General features: G+C 38.6%; 1 long non-coding RNA gene across 1 annotated transcript; it reads left to right on the forward strand.

The window, feature by feature from the left end:
* The first annotated feature begins 597 nt into the window (after positions 1–597).
* On the forward strand, positions 598–7,083 carry LOC144583323 (uncharacterized). The gene is made up of 2 exons (XR_013537047.1): positions 598–5,158; positions 6,184–7,083. It is a non-coding gene; the product is annotated as an uncharacterized LOC144583323 (long non-coding RNA).
* The last annotated feature ends 634 nt before the right edge of the window (positions 7,084–7,717 follow it).

The raw sequence follows: 7,717 nt of genomic DNA on the forward strand, positions 1-7,717 counted from the left end.
TGGAACTGCTATGGATTCTCTTATGGCACCACAGTAGCAAATATATTCATGAGTAGCTTGGAACAATGCATTCTTAACTGTTGTACCCAAACACCACTTCTCTATTTGAGATACATCAATAGCATTTTCAATATTTGGACCCACAGAAAAGAAGCACTGGAAAAAAAAATCACTAAGTCTTCAGTAAATTCCATCCTAACATCAGCAACAGCCTGAATCATCTACACAACAGGTGGATTTTCTGGACATGTTAGCACCATCCTCTACTGTAAACCTACTGACTGAAATACTTATTTGCATGTCCTCAGCTTCCACCCTATGCACATCATAAAAATCTATTGTCTACAACCATCCTTAGATATAATTATATTATTCCATTAGCTTGGGCCCACAAGAGAGACTCCAAACTCATGGATTTGCAAAAGGCATTTCTCAGACAACAACACCCACTCAAAATGGTTAAATAATAAATTAGCAGGCAAGATGAATATGCAGAGGCAACCTACAAGCCGCCCAGAGTGATAGAATATACCAGATGGGCGGGGTATAAATCAAATAAAATAATAATAATAATAACAAGACAGATGCAGAAGAAAAAAATGACCAACAAGCATAAGTTTTTATCTTCAGCCCACAACTGAGACCACTCACACACATCATAAATAATCTTCATCTAATTCTTAACAAGAATACTTCACTCTCCCAAGCTCTATATTTGGTTAGAAACAAACCACAACCCAATCTCAAGCAACTATTGACACACAACAGACTATATGGCACTGACACAGGGATGAGAATTAAATCCAGTTAAAAACTCACATGCCGACTCTGTCCTCACATCTACTCTGCCGACACAATTGCAGGCCTCAGTAATGTCACATGCAACACCAGGGGCATGTTGATTTATTCCTCTTCTAATGTGATCTACGCAATCTTTTGCTATGTAGGACAAACAGGGCACTTGCTGTAAAAAAAGAATTAATGGAAATAAATGTGACATTAAGCATGGCAACACACAAAAACCTGTCTCAGAACATTTCAGTCTTGGTGTGATCTTCACGGGGTGGGGAAGAACACTACAGAAATAAAGCAAAAAAGCAAAGCATGCTGCTTATACTGTATACCACCTCATAGCACTTAAAACACTCGCTGGGTGGTTTACAAGCCAAAAGGAGGGCAATGTGTAACCACTGCACCAAGAGTCTCCTTGAAAGATAAATTGCTGTGATAAGGTCTATACAGATGCTGGAAACCCGCTTAACAATATCAGTAAGTGTTCCTATGCCATGACAAAGTGTGAAATCTTACATTGATTCCCACAGTTTGCCCCTTGTGTCAATAACACCTTGTAGATTGGTGCTTGAATTACTCACAGGCATCTGATAGTGCTATTCCACTATTAATAAACCATTGTCCATTACTACCTGGTCATAAGGCCATGTATCAATATGACACCCATATCGTCTCACTCTTATAGCTGAGGAAGTGGACTTGATTCATGAAAGCCCACAATAAATTCTAGTGGTTAGCCTTCAAGGTGCCACAAGTTATCTCATTCTATGTCTCTCTCTGTGTGTGTCTCTTTCATGTTGTTTTTGAGGGGCATCTGATGTGCTTGCACAGACTAAGAGAGCTGCTTCTTCGAAAATCCCAAATTTTCTGTTTATGTACTGATAAGTCAGAAGCAACTTATAGTGACCCTGATTGGGCTTTCAAAGTAAGTGAGATGTTTCAGGAATGGTTTTATCAGTCCCAAGCCCCAGTGAATTTCCATGGCTGAGCAGGGGTTTGAAACCAGGCGTCCTGAATCTTAGCCCATCACTCTATCCATTACACTACACCTTAGAAGTATACTTCTACCAAACTGTGGATATATATTTACTCATTGGATATGGTCAAAACTGGATGTTTTGCTTATGTCTCCAATTCTGTATGTAAAAGTTTCACTTTAAAAAAAATGAAAGTTGTAATCTAGTCTAACAGATAGGCTACATGGGCACAGAGGAGTAAAATCTGGGTAAAACCTGGTAACTGGGTCAAATGGCAACTGTACAGGTTGCAGCTGTGGACAGCTTAGGCACATACACCAGTTGAATTCATTCTTGGAAAAGCGGGACCTGAGCCAGCCACCATTGCCGCCCATGTGAGTCTGACTTTTAAAAAGACCATTCAGAAACTTCAGCTAGTTAGAAAACTCTCATGGGGCAAATTGGTTGCTTGGTTGATCACCCGGCAAGAAATCATTATTAGGGATATGTACTATCTTACCATTAAGAGCCATAAGAGAAAGAAGGAGACCCTCAAGGCCATATGATGGCATTCATGATTGCTGTGTATGGCTGTGAAAGGAGGGCCTTACGTGCTCTGGTCCATGGGGTCACGAAGAGTCGGACAGAACTAAACAACAACAACGACGTGTACGGCTGTGAAAGTTAAACTGCAAAGAAAGCTGACAGGAGAAGACTATAAGAGAATCTGGTGTTGGAGGTAAGTTTTGCACTATGGACCTCCAGGAAAATAAATAAATGGGTGCTAAATCCCATCTGGCCTTGCCATCCATATGATGTCCTTTGCAGAAATTGTATGAAAGAGAACTGGAAACACACATATACTGGCAGGACCCCAGGCCATAAATGACCTAATCTGTGTGCTGTTTATTTAGCCATGGACTCAGTTGGAGAGTTTATGCCTAAAAGGAGCCCTGATTGACTTGGCCTTCCATCTTTCTGAGGTTCGCAAATTGAGTGCTAGCTCATCACGGGTGGGGGCAAACAGCAATGTGCAGCCTGCACAATTAAAACTGTAAACCTCCCAGAGAATGTTATAAATACTATCGGTCGGTATGTAAGCACCACACTTTGCTTTGATTTGCACACCCCTAGTAGTTATACTTGTTTATCATCGTATAAAATTAGGAAAGGCTTGATATAAAGAAATCAGCTCCATCTGGTATTTACTTCTCACTTTTCTTCATCTCACCAAAGAGGTCTAATACTGCTGTTCTTTTGCTGTAAAAGAAAGTAGGGAAAGAAGTTATTCTTTACATAACTCTCCACACAGTCTTTGCTGTTTTTGTAATGATTTATTGAAGGATTTTCTTGAAATTTGACAGGTCTTTTGACTTTACAATTGTAATTAAATGCAATGATTGCAGAGTTTAGTTTTATTTACAAAAGCAGTGTGTGTGAACAATAACATTTGATTTAATTGACTGAATTTCATTACAATGGACCATGGAGGCCCAAATATTTTTCAACTAAACATTGTAATTAACCATCAAAACAGGCACAAATCAAAGAAAGCAGATCAATGGAGCATCAAAATAATACTGAATCAAGCATCTGTTGCAGGGGAAAACCACCAAAAAACATTAAATGAGACATCTATCAAAATTCTCATATGAGCCTGCAAGTCGCTTAGGACTAGAATCCTTCACATCCATCTTTTATATACATCAACCATTTTTAACACAATCATTTTGATGCAGTTTTGAAACTGTAACAGCTTTCGTCCCAGAAGGACAGAACCATAATGGCTGATCTTATGAGTTGGTCTAGATCCCACCGCAGTTTCCCCTGTCTCCTTTTATTTATTTATTTATTTATTCTTCTCATGCTTTCCTAGGAAGATAATGTATGTTCTCACCATACACTGAAAGGTACAAATTGGATGTGCAGCAAAACATGACAATATGAAAGACACTTGTTCAGTGTCCCACATAGCCAGTCATGCTGACTTTCCATTTCTGTCATTGGCCCACATTGCTTCCTATTTTAAACTCCCTCTGTCAATCAATACTCTGAGACCACTTAACATGCTTGGTTCATGTGAAGTTGTTTGGGAGGAATCTGCCCTCTAAGTTTTTTTTTCTATCTAAAGATTTACATATATATCTAAAGATTTTTAGATATATCAAGGGGTTCCCTTCAAGGGTTCTGACACTATCCTCTTTAGCATGGACTTTGCCATTTTGACTATGTGTGAATGGAATTCTTTCAGATTGAAAACAGAGAGACTGCTTTTTTCCCAAATGATATCTAAGATGTTTTGTCAAAGAAGATTAAACTCATTCATCTAAATCCTTTGAGTACAATACAATATAATAATGCAATACATTATATATACACTATTTTCTTAAAGTTTTATATTTCCCAGTTATTCTAGGACACCTATTGGTTGCTTATCATGCTTAACTTTCTATAGACTGCTAGCATGTTCTGAGACAGGGTCAAACTAGCTGTTACACTTACATTTTTTGCAAAGGTGCTTCCCCAATAAGAGAAAAATGACAGTCACAGTTTGATTTATTTCCTCACCTATGTATCTTGCATTTAGTGTGATTTGTTTTGTGTTTAGTCAGTGGAAGGTGAGGTAAACATAAGCTACAGGTCTGATTGCTGAGGCATGTATCATATTGTAGATAAAAGTGTGAGGGATGCGCTTTCTCTTTAAAATATATACTTTGACCCTGAGGGAGGGGGAAATTAAAAAGTAATACGGTTCTGAGGATATTTGTAGTCCAATATTTTCCCCTTATCTTATTTGCAAAAATACATTCTTGGATAGAGAAGAAGGGGGAAAGTAAAAAGGGAGCAGCTTGAGGTTTACAGTTGGCAGTTTATGTCACAGCAATCTGAAGAAGCTTAATCTTTCCATCCTTTGTGATATTTGTACAGCTTCAGTTACTCTGATGGGCACAGAATATTGATTTTTTTTTTCCAGGGGTATGTCAAAAGCTAAAAACAGCACAGCACTAGTTTTTAAGCAACTGACTTCACTTATCAAAGCAGCAAAACATGAAAATGTCTGTGGCACCTGAAATCATTTAATGCCTCTATAGGAGCAATAAAAATCACTTCAGGTGCTTCTGCAGCAACAGCTCTGAAAGCAATAGAGTTCTGGTAGGGAGAAGATCCATCAAAAAGGAATCAAATGTAGTTTTCCTTCTGCTACAGGAAATGCATGTAATGGAAAGTTATTAAGACGAAAGCCACATGCTGGCAGTGCCTCAGAACTGGGTCCAACTGCCCATCTACTACTCAATCAATCAAATGTCAGCCTCACTTCTTCCCACAGACTCTGAAGAGACAGGGATCTCCTCAGACTGCTGATTATGAGGAAGGGAGAACTTGTTTAAGCACTTGGCTTCTTCAACAAGGTATGTTGCTTTTTTTTTATTCTAATCAACTTTTCTAGCAAACCTGACATGGTAAGAAAGGTGTCCATTCTTTGGAACCAAAGACCAGGTAGTATATTAAGAATATGGATGAAGAAGAATGCAGAAGAATGCCTATTGACAGCAGGATTCCTTAGAAGTGGAAGAGAGTCTACCCTTCTACATACAATGTTCTATTTATTTTAATTCATTATTCTTATAAGCATGTGGTGTGCAGTGATCTTGAAGATGGTTGGGATCACATGTCCAGTCAAAGCAGTTTTTCCAGCTAATTAAAACAAATTGGCATGATAAAAGAGAGGATAATCTATTTACAGGACATGCATCCAGAGGTTATGAGACTTCTCTAAACAAGATGTTGCATGGGTTGACTCAATAAAATAAACCATGGCCTTTAATTGCAAGGCCTGAGCATGACTGTTGATGATAGCATGGGACATATCAGTGTTGCTTGTTCTGAGATAATTAGATTTTTTTATCACTTCAGAGGCCTCCACATTGAATGGCATGCTTGGTCAGGTTCTGAAAGCATTCCAGTGAAGAGAAGATTGCAGATGTCTACAACCTTATCCAGCATTTTGCAGCTACTACCTATAAAAATATTTTTTAAAGGAATGGAAGAGATCTTTCCTAGCTACCATCTGATAAGTTTGCTGGCAGTTAAGTTCTATTAGGGTGCTACAGGGTGACCACAAAACAGCTGGGGGGCAGAGGGCACTTTGCCCTTGACTCCCTCAAACCTTGTGCTACTCCCTTCAGATAGGAATGTTTTTATGTCCTTCCTTGAAATAAAGTGTGTGTGCACACATGCACGCATGTGTGTGCATGTGCACGTGTGTGCATGCACATGTGTGTGTGAGTGCTGGTGCCACGCTGTGTCTGTCAAGTTATTTCCTGTTCTAGCTTACTATTAACATGTGAACAACCCCATAAGATCATTTCATTAACAGTCCTGCTCATTTCTGCAAATTGATGACTGTGATTTTTCTACCTTTTTTTTCATCCAGGTTCAAACACTTTGAAGACCATCTCTATCAGATAAAACATTTTCTGTTTGGTTTTGTTTTTTAAGTCCACAGATCCCACATGTATTTTCCTGAATGCAACAAATTCTTCAGTGGTGAAAATAAAGATAAATACCTGTAAAACTATAAGAGCAAGAGTCAGAGTTCATCAGGAGAACCTGCAAGGAACACAACCCCAATGGTGTGCGATCTGTGTACAGGACTGACTGTTCAGATAAATCAGTAGTAGACAGACTCTGTGGGAGACCTTGAAAAAACAGAAAGAGGGCTTGTTAAAGGATTTTCACTGTCTCTATTTGAAATGCATCAGAAGTTCATGTCAGCCACTCAGCAGATCCTTATTTAGAGGCAGGCCTGCCAGCTTGGGCACAGTGTGTCAGGGTACATCAATGAGTTCAGAAAAGTGATTTATTGTGGCAGAGCAAAGTCTAATTATGTGCATAGCTTACCGTTTTTTCAGCAGAGAAGAGCCCAATTGACTGAAAGGCTGAAAGAAGATTTATTTCTTGTTACTCGTGTTTGCTTACATGTTCCCTTTGTTTCTTCTTAAGCTACATAATTTGGGGGCAGGGGGAGCCTTACTCCTGTTCCACCTGCCTTATCATAGTTGAAAGATAAATGTTGCATTACAAAAATCTCACATCACTGCATTGCAAACAAGCAAAAACATTGTATTCCAATGGTATTATGATTTTACACAAACCAAGGCAAGTGAATCTTTACCTTCAAAGGCTCAAGTTAAACCTTCCCTGTTTTAGAGGGTCTCTCGCCTCAGTATTTTCTCCCAGACACTTGTCTCCCATATTCACTTAACCGTGTCAAATGGGAGAAAATTTGGAGACAAACAGGGAGAAATTTGATCAGATGGGCAGGTAAACCATGAAACACAGGATGATTCAACTCCCCTCCCCTTTTGATCTTCAGGACTCAGATGTGTAGACATATATATAATTTTTTATGTAATTCAGTTCTAAACAAAAATAAATATGTTTTCCTTGATCCTGTGGGAAATATTGCTTAGAAGTAAATCCGGCAGTTTGGAAATAATTTGATTATATCTCTATTGCAATTACGTGGAATTTCATTGTTTAATTATGTACTTATCTTTTGAATTTACATCCCAATTTTCTCCCAAAACTGGAACTCAACATAGCTTACAATTAAAAAAGCACGAATACAACTAAAGCAGAGGACGTATAAAAGCACAATAAATGTAAAACACAACTATAAAAGACACTAGGAAAGAACTGCAGCACATGCTCAGTTTAACCCCCCTTCCATAGTTGCCGAAGATCGACTTGAATTAAAATAGGTTTTGTCTGATGTCATAAATACAGCAGGAAAGAGGTGCTCTAGCCTCCCTTCATAGGAAATTTCAGGGCTTGGGAGGAGCCACCAAAAGGCTCATTAGAAGAATGTTCAAAGTAAGGTCCTAGATTGATTTATTCACAAAATGTTTTTTTTTAAAAAATAAATAAATAAATCTATTGCCGGGCATATTTCCAGCCAGTCCTGT

Source organism: Pogona vitticeps, chromosome 5, assembly GCF_051106095.1.
Source record: "Pogona vitticeps strain Pit_001003342236 chromosome 5, PviZW2.1, whole genome shotgun sequence".
In the NCBI taxonomy this organism is placed as follows: domain Eukaryota; kingdom Metazoa; phylum Chordata; class Lepidosauria; order Squamata; family Agamidae; genus Pogona; species Pogona vitticeps.